This window comes from Phocoena phocoena, chromosome 1 (genome assembly GCF_963924675.1).
Source record: "Phocoena phocoena chromosome 1, mPhoPho1.1, whole genome shotgun sequence".
Classification (NCBI taxonomy): domain Eukaryota; kingdom Metazoa; phylum Chordata; class Mammalia; order Artiodactyla; family Phocoenidae; genus Phocoena; species Phocoena phocoena.
Window position 1 is genome coordinate 74,671,182 of NC_089219.1, and position 13,637 is coordinate 74,684,818.

Consider the following 13,637-nt stretch of genomic DNA (forward strand, 5'->3'; position numbering starts at 1 on the left):
GCGCCCACCCCCCGCCCGCCTGCCCCAGGCCCCAGGCCCCAGTCCCCAGTCCCCGCCGGCACCGTCGCCCCTCCCCGGGCGAGCGCGTCACAATCCCCAGCGCGGGGCGAGGCTCTCACCGTCACGGCCCCCGGGTGCGGCGGAAACGCACCGATCAGCGTCCTAGACCTGCTCGCGCCGCCCCGAGGGCCCGCACAGGCGCCGCGGCACGCAGCGCCCGGGCCGGCGGCCCCGCCTCCACCTCCAGCTCCCGCCTTCCCCGCCTCCGGCCGGGCTCCGCCTTTCCCCTCGCTGCAGCCTCCCGGGCTCTGCAGGTTTGCAAGGTTCCCACCCCGCCCCCGCGTCGCAGGCGCCGCAGGCCAGCCTCCTCCCATTGGCTCCGCCAGTTGCTAGGCGATCAACAACCGCGGCCTGCATTGGTCCGGTGGGGGCCCCTGAGTCTCCTCCCCACCTCCAAAAAAACCCGGAGAAAAAGAAAACCTTATCCCTAGAGCCGAAGTGGGATGCTGGCGCAGCTGCAGCTGCGGCACCTGTTACGCCCTGTGATTCACCCTGCCGGGCCCTGCTCCCCACCCCCTCCTCACGCCCGCGGAGCTCGGGGCCCAAAGCTTCGTGAGGCTGGGGGCGGGGTGGGGAAGTCGTGTCTGTTTTAAAGCACGTGTTCCGAGCCCCGGTGAACCCTAGCACCCACCCTAGGAGCAAAGGTGAAGCGCCCAGAAAAGCCACGTGTGCTTGCAAAAGTGGGGAAATAAACCAAACAACAGCCGGTACCCAGAATTAGGTCAGGCCTAGGGTAAGGGAGGTTCAAGCGCCGGGAGACGAGAATACCAAGGAGAAAGTTCATGTAAAATTAGGGCAAGAAATGGACCTAGGCGGAAGACAGCGGAAAGACTAAGAAAAGGCACTTGTGAACTAGACGTTTATGCAAAAAAGTCCCACACTCACTGATCAAAATATGCGCAAAGAAAATGTATGCCTGCTACACCCGTAGCCGGGGTCGTGCAGGCTCCTCCCCTGTTCCACGGCAGCCTAAAATTCTCCAGGGAAGATGAGAGGCCAGAGAAAGGAAAGAGATCAGATGGAGAAATCGCAGGCATATGAGTTGAGTTATAAACACAAGATGTACTTGGATAGATTTTTTTTTAAAGTGAAGCCAAGAAATTTACTCAAGAAAGGAAAAACAGGTTTGGTATTTTAAGGAGGCTCCTGAGAGCACTTTGAAACCAAAATAGTATGAGAGAAGGCCAAGAAATATTAACACTGAAGAACAAGGGAGAGAGAAGTGCCCCCTTCCAATTTACACACACATATCCCCATTCCTGAATGAAAGATCAAGGCGAGAAAATGAACATGCCATGGCGACAACTTCAGAAACCAAGGTAATCCTCCTGTTTGCCTTTGGCCTAAGCGATCAGGAGGCCTGGATTGATGCTGTTAAGCATAAGTGAATGACAGCGGAATCGCCAGTTAGGGCCCTCATCGTAAGGACGCTATTAGCGCAGCCTGGTAGGGAGGAAAGCCAGTTATTACCAATAATTACCTTAATCGCTAATCCAGACAACTGATGGGAGTAAAGGGAGTTACACCTGCTCCCGAGAGGGGTTTTGAAATTTCAACTGTCCATCCCCCCAAATCCCACACCCCTTCCCATCTTAAGAAGCAACTTAGTGTGACAGTTTGAAGTAACACTTCCAGGTTCATTTTGACCATTTTAACCTCCTCACAGTCAAAAAGCGAGAGCTCACTCTCCGATTAGCTAGAAGCTTTGAGATCGGTTGATTCGATACGCAGCGTCTGGCACTCCCTGTTGTGACCTAACCACTTACATTGCAGGATTTTAAGAAGGCTTGGCTCAGGCAGAGGTGAGCTCCGGGAAGTTCGGCTCCGCCCCCAGCCGCAAGGATGAATCAGAGCTGTCTGATTAAACTAGTGCTTTAGAATCTTTTGCTCTACTCCTAAAAATTTTTGAGGGCCCCAAAGAGCTTTTGTTTATGTGGGTTATATCTATTGATATTTACTATGCTAGAAATTAAAACTGAGAAATTTAAAAATATTTATTTTAAAATAATAATAATTACATCTTATCATAAATAGCAAATTTTTATGGAAAATAACTATATTTCCCCCTAACATAGTAAAAAGAATCATAGTACTTTAAAAATTTGCAAATATCTTTTAGTGTCTGGCTTAATGGAAGGCAATTGGATCTTCAAATCTGCTGCATTTAATCTACTGCACTATTTCAGGTAGCCTTTGGAAAACTCCACTGTACACTCAGAATAGGAGAAAAAAAAAAGGCAAATAACATTTTAGTATTATAACAATAGTTTTGACCTTGCAAACTCCCTGGAAGTGTCTTGGGGATCACCTCCTAAAATCCCCGTGCCCCCCCACCCTTTCTCCAATTAATACTTTGAGAGCCACTGGTCTAGATGGGTCTTGATACTTCATCCCCCTTTATCAATGACTGGTTTAGGAGCTAAGCATGTGACCTAATTCTGGTGAGTACATAATGGGAAGTGGGGGGAAGGGGACTTCAGGGGAAGGGTTTTATCCGTGAGAGCCCCTAAGAAGTCTTTTCTTTACTTTTTGCCTTGGCCATCCTCCAGTAAGCAAGACATGTTTGGAGCTGTGGTGGCACATCCTGCAACAATGAGCAAGAAAAATACAGAAAAGGTAACCCAGAACCTAGAAGTCACTAAGTGGCTAAGTTAACCTACCCTGGCTCTGCAAACCTCCAGACTGCTCACATATGAGATAACAAGTGGCCTATCACCTAAGCCATTTGGGGTCAGGTATTTGGTTACTTGCAGCCAAGAAGATCCTGACTAATGTACAGGACAAGATAAAGAGTTTGGCTACAGCCTGAAAATAGTCTAAGGACGCTTTTTGGCCCAGAGGTAAAGGAATTGACTTAATAGAACTTTGCTATGGTAAAGGAAATAAAGGGGAAAGACACAATCTAGAATGTTTTTTAATGCTTAACTGTGCCTACTTTCCCCCCCTTCTAGCAAAATTGAGGGGATGTGACTATCAAGTGTTGCTGTTTTCCAAAACACATCAAAACTTCCACCTTGCTCCTCTGTAGTCTATATCACAGTGGTCAGAGTAATTCTTTAAAAATATAATTCATATCATGACGACTTTCTGTTTTGGTTCCCCCCAGCCAGTGTTAAAGCCAAATTTCTTTCCGTGGCTACAAGTTTCTTATGACCTGCCCTCCGTCTCCTTACCTATCTGACCTCATATCCTACAGCTCTCTCCATTAGCCACCGTTCTTCGTTCTTGCCAGGCACTTTCCTGCCTCAGGACCTTTGCACTATTCCCTCTGTTTGAATGTTCTTCCTCTTAAAATCTATATTACTTATCTCTCCCCTTTCAAATCTAACCAGTCACCCTCTTGTGGGGCCCAACCTAACAACATTATTTAAAACTGGAACCCCCTCCAGCTTCCTAAATATCTCTTACCTTGCTCTTATGTAATCTTCAACCATAGTACAGAGCTTACTTTTTTTTTTCATTTGTTATTTGTTTAGTCCATTTCCCTTTACTAGAATGTAAGCCCAACAGGGACAGAGATTTTGTTTGATTGTTCACTGATGTATGCCCAGTGCCTAAAACAGTGCCTGGTACTTAGTGATTGGTGCTCAATACTTATTTGTGAATAAATGAATATAACTTCAAATGGATGTTTTTCATTTCAAATAAATCACTTTGGCAGGCTATATACATGTTCCAATGATGCTGCTCACAAGTATCACATTAGGAGACACTGAATTTTTGAAAGGAATTCTCTCTTTGAGAAAAAATCTGATTTTTGGAATGATCCAAAAGTTATTCAGAGCCAAATCTGATGAACACATTCTGGAGTCACGTTCAAATGCCAAAACCTGTGTTTTCCAACTAAGTTACTGCATTTGGGTGGATAGGGAAAGGTCAAAAAACAAGATGTGTTTGATTTTCTAAGACAGTAAAGTGACTGTGAACATAATTTCAAAGAGGAGTTCTAAAAATACACACTAATAACACGTTGAAGGAAAAGTATACATGTATTTTAAACTCTCTATGTTTGTGTGTATGTGTGAATAAATCTCTTCCAACCTGTCTGCGGTCTTCCATTCTTGCCCCTACTTTTTTTTCAAAAATGAAGATCGGATCCTCTCTGCTGCCCACCCCCCCATCTTCAGTTAAGAATCTTTCATGGCCTCTCATTGTATTTAGCATGAAATTGAACTTCCTACCCAGTCATGCATGCATGATCTGGCCCCTATACCCCTCTTAGAACTCTTACTTTGGTTATGCAAAGTGCCAGCCGTAGTGGCCCCCTTTTTTCTCCTCTGGTCCTTTGAACCTGCCATTCACCCTGCTGCAAGGCTCTTCCAAGAAGGTTTCAAGACTCGGATTCTTTTTCATCATTCAGATCCCACTTCCATATGTAAAGCAACCTCCCCATGTCTGGTTTATTTGTCTACTTGTTTGCTTACTTATGGCCTGTCTCCTCCCGCTAGAATGTAATCCCCCTGAAGGCAGGGACCTTGTTGGTCATGTTTGCCTCTGTAGTCCCAGCCCCTTCATGCCTTCCCTGGAGGGTTGCTAACCATACTGTTAATAGTAAGATTGCTTTACATTTTATTATCTTCGGTGACTTATGAATTTTTATAAGTATGTATTATTATAATTTTAAAATATTTTAATTTTGCTGAAATAAATAGGCTCTGATTTTTATACATGTAGTAAGTTAATAATCCACCCCCTATTTACTCATATGTGTTCCTCAGAAACCAGTGTTTCAAATACCCCAGCAAACATTCAGGTCACACTGCTTCTAATACCATGTATATTCAAATCTGGATAATAATGGGCCAACTTAGAAAGGCTTTCTGCTGTAATTCATACCATCTGGATTATTTCAATAGCAGCAACAATTTCTGGATCTAGTGAAGACCCTAGCTTTTCAGGGCCTGTATGCTCTAACAGATGAGAAGAGGGGCTGGGTCACCTCTCTTAATGGCCTCACTTTCATTAATTCTGTGTTCTGGCCAGGATTGTCTTTCCAGGGGTGGCAGGGTGGAGAAACAAAGTCTTGCTGGATTCTGTACCAGGAACTTTCATATCCGTAGCCTCATTTTATTCACAAGATCAATTTAAACCTGTTTGTAATTAACTACAAAATGGTATAGGGCCATGAGACTTTAGAATCCTCGCTGAGGGCTGGAGTGGTCAGGGAGTACTCAATGGAGGAGAGGGAACTGGAGTAGGGCCTTGGGGCAATCCTGACTCTGCAAGCCTAGCAGTAAGCAGAGACCAGACCACTAGGTCTACTTCCGGGTCTAAAAGGTGGCCTTACACTTAGCTGGGCTTGGCTCCTCTAGCTATCTGAGTGAACCTCTGCATCATGCTGAATTTCCAAAGATGATTTCATTACTGGCCAGTCCCTTTGGATTTGGGCCAGTAGTGGGTTCAGCTTGAAACGACAGTCCTGTGCCATTTATAAAGTGTTGGCTGAGTCTGCAGAAAAAGCAGACCACTGTGGTTCCCCCTTCCTCCCACCTCCACCCAGGTGAAGATTCTCAGAAAGCTATCCCTCCTCATTACCCGCCCTGCCTCCCTGCCCTACCCCACCTCCCATGCCCCACCACCATACACAAACACACAGAACAGCGGCCAAAATGCTTGATCATCTTCTAGGTGGTTCGCTCTTAGTGCTTTAGATTTTGTCTGGTCTGCTGAATGTTTTGCTCTACGATTTCTTTAGAAGGTGTTTTTTGTTTGTTTGGTTGGTTTTTTTGGGGGGTTTTGTTTTTGTTTTTTCTGAACCTGATGACTTTTACCAAGCTAACTCTTTGGTTTCCAACTCTCCATTTGTCCCAAAATTGATTTATTGATTTAAAAATATTTCATATAAAACTTGATTATGCATAAGTCACTCCAACAGTTAATAAGGTGCTATCACAGAAAAGTGATGAGGTACCAACCAGAGTAGTTCTCAAACCCTGTATTTCCAAAAGAGAAGCATACCTCCTTTAGGAAATGCAATGAACATTCATGCAAACATACACACATGCACACACACGGAAACGCTGCACAAAGCTTACCTTGCTGACTACAGTGGCCTCTAAACCTTTCTCATACAGAACAATTTGGTTTAGTCTACTCTTCTAAGCTGGCAGATTTAAACCCCAAGCATTGAGCAGACAGCAAAAGACCCTCCAAGGAAGTAGGGGGACTATAAATGACTCAAAATGTTTTTTTAGTTATACTGAAATCTATGTAAAAACCACAGAGCACAAAGATCCAGCATTAACTTGAAGAGCTGTGATATAATTCTGCACCAAAGCACCCTTTTATTTCACATAGTCTTAGTTTCCCTGCTCTTATTTGAAAATTTCCTTAACAGTTTAATGAATATTTATTGAATGATTACTGTGTGAGAGATTGAGAGATTTTAGACCGCTGCTCATAACAGGAACTCAGAGTTTCCCAGAAACACAGAAGAATCCATTGACACTTGAGTCTGACTGCCTGGGCTGAAATACTGGCTGGGCCACCTGGGTCCATGTTGACATCACTGAACTCCCAAACCCACCTTTCCTCCTCTGGGCATTCTGTTTAGTAAACAATAAATGCTTCATGGTCTAAGTGACTTCTAGTTAGGTTGTTTGATAATTGCAGCCAAAAGCATCCTGATAATACATTGAAAAAAGAACTTTCATGAAGTGACCTGATGGTGTGATATTTCATTTTATTGGCACAAATATACTCAAGTGCCACATGTGGAGACAGTCAAGTGTGCAAAAAAGTCAGTGAAAAATGAAGTATAGGAGTTATTTACAGAGGACTGAATGGAATAATTAAATGAGAAGCAGGGAAAATGTGGGACTGTGTCTATGCTTTGAATTATAAATATGTATCTTAGATATTAACATTTTTCTAAATTATATTTTCTTTCTTTCTTTACTAATTTAACTAGGCCAGAAAAATTAAGACACATTGATAAATATAACTTTGCACAAAATGATTTGCTTTTTTGAAAATTTCAGACCACAGCACTGTTTTCTGGCTAGTACTTGCTTTATGTTATAGGTATATTATAGGTATATTATAGGTATATGTTTCCCTGCTCTATATATTATAGGTATATAGGTAACCTACATACAGGTTATGTTATAGGAATATTCCAGCAAAAGTCATGTGTAATAATGCATTTAGAAATCAAGTCATAGGGCTTCCCTGGTGGCGCAGTGTTTGCGAGTCGCCTGCCGATGCGGGGGACACGGGTTCGTGCCCCGGTCCGGGAGGATCCCACATGCCGCGGAACGGCTGGGCCCGTGAGCCATGGCCACTGAGCCTGCGCGTCCACGGCCTGTGCTCTGCGGCGGGAGAGGCCACAGCAGTGAGAGGCCCGCGTACCGCAAAAAAAATAAGAAATCAAGTCATAATCTGAATGTACTAGTGAAACTAGATGTTTAAAATTATGATAAATCTATTTGCATGATGAATGACGCCTTTGTAGAACAAATAATCTCATTATTTGTCCATTCTATAAGATTATATTTTAATATGTTGGATTTTCTTAAAAGAGTTTCACCTTTCCTTATTTAAAACCCAGACTTTTGGGTAACTATTTTAATGAAGAGTTTTCTGTAATATGAATCTCAGTAGAGATGGCTGAGGTGTTGCAATCAACAAAACAGTTCTTATCTTTTTATTCTGCAACTGGCAATTCAATTTTATCTTAGTAATAAATTTCCATGTGATTTCATTATTTCTATTTCACTAGGCAAAGTTTCTCTTTCTGCATTCTCAGGGAAGAAGAAATCTGAAGGTTTGATTTCTGGTGGATTTTATTTCCTGCTTTGTAAACCTCTATCAATGATGTCATCAGATAATTGTTCAACTTGAAATATAGTGGAATACAATCCTCTATATACTGGGTAAAACACCCACATAAAAGTTCAGAGTTGAAAAACTTAGATATCAATTAAAATACGGCATTGATTTAAAGTAACTGCTTAAGACTTAACAATCGTGTGTGAATCTGCCTGTCCCTTTAAAAAGAAAAGCAATTGCGTCCTGGTTGCTGAGCTTTCTTGGATTTATTTTATCTTAGCAGCTGTTCCTAAAGTCGATGTTATTCAAATGAGGGTTTTCAAGCTCTTTGTTGTGTTTTTCACAACTTATGGTATATGCTATCAAATGTAAGACTCAAATTTAGAATGGGGTAGGGGTAGGGACAATTAGAAATACTGGAGAAATAAGATAATATTGAAAATAACCTCTAATTTTCATTTAACAAAGATAGGACTGTTGAACATGATCTGCCTGAAGCCCCAGACAGTAGCAAGGCAAAACCCCTGAACCTCTAAGCACCAAAAGTGGTTGATATATTTAGTAATTAGTTTATGTGTAGGGGGAGGGAATGTCTTAAATGGAAATAATGGCACTTTCTGTGATTATAGAAGATGAGGAAAGAACACATCAAACATTTTTCTTGCCTCTCCAAAGTAAGCATATTATAAATTTTGCCCAACATAGGCTACCCTTTGACCTAGAAAGAATAACTACAACTCCTACACCTTCTGTTCCATTTATTTTTGTTGCTTTTTGCTTTTTTCTTTTTTAAGAGGCATAGCTTGATCATTAAGCATGCAAACTGGGCAAGGATCTTGGCTCTGCCCCATTCTTGCTGTGGGTACTTATAGTTTTCATTTAATTTACAAATTAAATGGGTTAGCTTTGCTAACAGCAAAGTATATATGGAATGTTAACTTATTTGGGAGTTAGTCATATATAACATTTTTAGTCATATGTAATCATTTCCTAGTATTAATGTTAATGATTTATTGAGTGATTATTATTTGTCCACCAGTGTTCTAAGTGCTTTACATATTAATTCATTTAATCCTCACAATGCTATGAGGTAGGTATCATTACTGCTTTTCTTTCTAGACTAGGAATTAAGAAGGCAGAGGTTATTTTGCCCAAAAATACCCAGCTAGTAAATTTCAGAGTTAGGGTTTACAGAGCTCTTCTCTTAACCGCCATGTCATTCCCAGTCTATTTAGAACTGCCTTAATCTTTCTTGCTCTCCAATCATTTTTGTTCAAATGCCTGCCGATTAGTGAACAGAAATTTTCAAACTGGGATAACCACGTTCTGCCCATGTACATGAAGACTCCGTAGTGCTACACAGCATGGATAGCTTTAAGGGGATCACTTCCACATTCTCAACTTTCATTTCTACACTTTCCTAAAACTTATCTGCCTGAGACCATGCTTGCAGCCTCTTTTCCATCCCTTTTTTACAATCGCCATTTTTCCACTTAAAAAAAGAAAGTCATTCCTCTCACAAATTCCACATCGCAGCATGGTGCATTCAACCCAGGTGCACAAAACATGGAAAATTAGAAGCCGGTGTTAGTGTTGAGAAAGGGAATGACTATGATGACTGGGGAACAAAAGTGTCACCTGCTAATGCACTAAAAAATTTTTAAATGGCTTTCATTCAGATTTGGCTTGAAGGAGGCCAAGGTGCAATTTTCTTTGGTCCTCTGAAATCCGGGTTTATCTGACACCAGCCACCTCACCATGTTGCCTAAGTTTGAGCCCAAGGAGATCAAATTTGTATCTCCTGAGGTGCACCAGTGGGGAAGTCTGTGCCACGTCTCCCCTGGCCCCCAAGATTGGCCGCCTGGGTCTGTCTCCAAAAACGGTTGGTGATAACATTTCCAAGGCAACTGGGGTTGGAAGGGTCTGAGGACTACAGTGAAACTGACCATTCAGAACACACAGGCCCAGACTGAGGTGGTACCTGTGTCTCAGTCCTGATCATCAAAGCCTTCAAGGAACAACCGAAAGACAGAAAGAAGCAGAAAAACATTAAGCACAGTGGAACATCACTTTTGATGAGATCGTCAACATTGCCCAGCAGATGAGACACCAATCTTTAGCTAGAGAATACTCTGGAACCACTAAATAGATCCTGGGGACTGCCAGGTCTGTGGTCTCTGATGTGGATTGCCGTCATCCTCATGACATCATAGATGAATGACAACAACAGTGGTGTGGTGGAATGCACAGCTAGTTAAGAACTGCAAAGGACCATAATTCAATAAAAGGTCATTTAACAACCAATGGGAAGAAAAAAGAGTTTAAATGAGAGGTCATCACATGGGTTTTGGCATATAATTGAAAGGAGTTAAAGGAGTTGAGTAACACGGCTACAGCAAAAACCTTACATTCCCATCTACTTATTTTGTGAACAAAATGCTTCAGCATTTATAAGAACCTTGTCAAACGCATGAATAGAATCGGGATGGAACTCAATCTCACTCTACAATATTCATCCGCAAATCCACTGGAAAAGAAAAAGTCCCCTCCATTTTGTTAACAGATGCATTTTCAATAAAATCTTATTTTTATGTTTAAAAATGGTTGTCAATTTGTAATATAGCCACTGATCAATAGTGTACTACTAATAATTTTAGTAATAACTCCATCCAGAGACATAACTCCTAGGACCTTAGAGTTACTGGAAAGTAAAATTAGGTAAGTATGTAGTTGAAAAGAATGATGTAATGATCAATACAAATTTTTCAAGCATGAAAATATGCAATAAGATAGCATTCTGTGGGAGAAATGGAAATATGGAAATGAAATGGAAATGAAAATATGAGTTCAAGAAGAAGAAGGAACAATGTAACTTTTCTGGCTGTTAAAGAAGAGCTAGGTTACATATATTTAAAATTAATAATGTTGGGCTTCCCTGCTGGTGCAGTGGTTGAGAGTCCGCCTGCCGACGCAGGGGACGCGGGCTTGTGCCCTGGTCCGGGAAGATCCCACATTCCGCGGAGCGGCTGGGCCCGTGAGCCATGGCCGCTGAGCTTGCGCGTCCGGAGCCTGTGCTCCGCAACGGGAGAGGCCACAACAGTGAGAGGCCCGCGTACCGTAAAAAAAAAAAAAAAATGTTGGGTAAAAAAGTGCCATGGGATTTAGATTCCTTGGGGTAACTTTTAAAAAGTGAGCTAACAGCTTTATTTTAAAATATCATGAATTGCATGCAATACTCTGGAAATGATACTGTTTGCAAACTTATGTTGAAAAATTATAGGTGGCAACATAAAAATATGGGAAGGATGCAAGTTTTTCAGAATTCTTTCAGGGAGTTATGTGAGCAAAAATTTGAAGACCACTGATCTTGAAGCCCACAGCAGACCTCCCCAGGGTACTTAAAGTCTGGCTCAAGTAATCGTTAACGCTACCACCTTACACATTAAAAACATGGCTGCTGTGTAAAATAAAATGCCCTTGGTCACTGCCCTGGATATTCAGCAAATGCTAACAAATGAGAACTGAATATATCACTTTGAGTTGACCCAGGCACTTTTCCCTGTGCTATTCTAGCATCTCTACAGAGAGCTACTGTGTGTAGCTATGTCCACCGCACTGCGTGTGTTTCAGGAAAACGATAAAACAAAACACAGCTTTTAAGGTAAACAAATGTGCCACAAGATTTTCCTGTGATTTCTCTGCAGTATAAGCCTAGTCTATGAGGTCCTTAGAATACATGTTTTCCAAACCCAAATTTAGGACCCATGATCTGATATGTGAAATTATCCTTTGGAGGTTAACTGGGCAGCTTTCTGGAAATCAGAAATTTCTTGAAAATCCAGAAACTCAGGTCAAAATAAGTAAGTATAATCCACATCACATCTGCTGTCCCAACGTGAAAGTTTTATAACTTATTCTAATGCCAAACTTGGACTCTAGAAAGCTTGGATTCTCATTTTATTCTGTTACCAATCCTTAATAAATCACCTCTCTGGGCCTCATTTTCTTCATCTGTAAAAGAAGCGGAATTGCTTACCTATCTTTTCTTTCCCTTCTGAAATTTTTTTTCATTCATTAGTTCAACAAGCTTTTACTGAGCACCTACCATGTACTAGATTCAAAGGTGAATGAGACAAAGTAAGTCCCTTCCCTCACGGTGCTTCCAGGCTATGAGAACATTCAGACTGTTAACTTGTTTGCAGATAAGTACAATGTAGACTGATAAATGCTGTAATAGAGTAATGTGGAAGGCATGATGATGCCTCAGTGGATGGAAGCATCAAGTTAGTGAAGACTTCATGGAGGATGAAACACTGAAATGTATCTTTTTTTGGTTCATTTGATGCTTTAATTTTTTTTAAATTTTCATTACTTTTAAAGATGTGGCAATACATCCATATAGTATAAAATTCAAAATGTATAAAAGGGCATGCTCTGAAAAGTTTCCCTTTATGCTCCCCTCTCCAGGCCCGGTTTTCTTCTGAGAACAATCAGGACTACCAATTTCTTGTATATTCTTCCAAAGATTTGAATTGTAGCTTAAAAGAATGAGTGCAAGATAATCAAGTGAAAAAGAGATGGAGCCCTGAGACAAAGGGGCACAGCAAGAGCTTGTGGTGGAGTCGGGGCCCTTGAGGGTGATGGGCAGGACAGGGCAGCTCTTTGAGGGCCCTTCCCATGCTAAGGAGTTTGGATTTGGTCAGAACTGATGAGAAGCTAAGGTAGGACAGAATCAATAAGGATTGGAAAGGAGACCAACACAAGTTACTAAGGAAAAAGGATGAACAACATTATTGGATCAGTTGAATTCCAATGGATTTAATTCCTGTTCTCACCTAAGAATTGCCTGAGTCAAGTTCTAAGAATAATTAGAATTAATTATTCCCTCTACTGAAGCAGCCACCAGGTAACCCCATCTTTTTTTAGACGTTTATCTCAGTGACCTCAAGATATCCGTGCTTCCCAGGTCAAATTTCATCACTCAAATCCTTATCCCCATACTGGTTTGTCATCAGAAAAATCCCCTGTATCCACACTCTTCTCTGAACAGTGCCTTCACTTTCTAGTTCTGAGAGAAACCTGGCTTCCCCCTGAGGACACTGAATTCCCTGCAGCCCTCATGAGTGGTGGCCAGCTCTCTCTCACCTATCATGCACCACCGGGTCAGAAGGTAATCCAGGTGCTTGTCTCACTCCTCGTGGCCACTTCCAAGCCACTGTCTCTTTCTTGCCCTCCCCCATCAGCTGCTTTGAAGCTGATGCTATCAGACTGCACCTCCAGACCTTCTTGCTGTGTCTCCTCCTGTCTTCCCTGTCACTCCCACACATTCCTTGGAGATTTCAACACCAGGTTTACTGTGTTTCTCTCCTCCAGTCTCCTGTCATTATTTTTGGTGATTTCCATGTCTACATGGCTGGTCCATCCAACCTCTTGGCCTCTCTATTCCTCAAACCCTTTGCTTCCAGTGATCTTTTCTTCTGCCACTTCAGCCACCAACCCCCACTGTTATCCTTAGTTCTCATCATTTATAATAACTGCATCCCCTCAATTATCTCAGTGTCAAGCATTTTACTTCTACATCCAGCTCATGCCTGAAGCTCAAAAAATTCTTCTACTCCACCAGGCACTTTGTTCATCTGACCCTACTGCCTTTTCACTGTTTATTTCCATCCCCCAGGCCCTCATTCCCTCCTTACCTAACTTAGATTCCATGGTCCTGCATTATAATTACTCCTTTAAATCTGCTCTTACCTCTTTTGACCCTTTATTGCTTCCATTATATTATCCTAAAAAAAAATCCCAACTCT

The 13,637-nt window shown here is 42.0% G+C and overlaps 1 pseudogene; it reads left to right on the plus strand.

Moving 5' to 3' along the window:
* Positions 1-9,588: 9,588 nt before the first annotated feature.
* On the plus strand, positions 9,589-10,088 carry LOC136134421 (large ribosomal subunit protein uL11-like; annotated as a pseudogene).
* Positions 10,089-13,637: the final 3,549 nt, after the last annotated feature.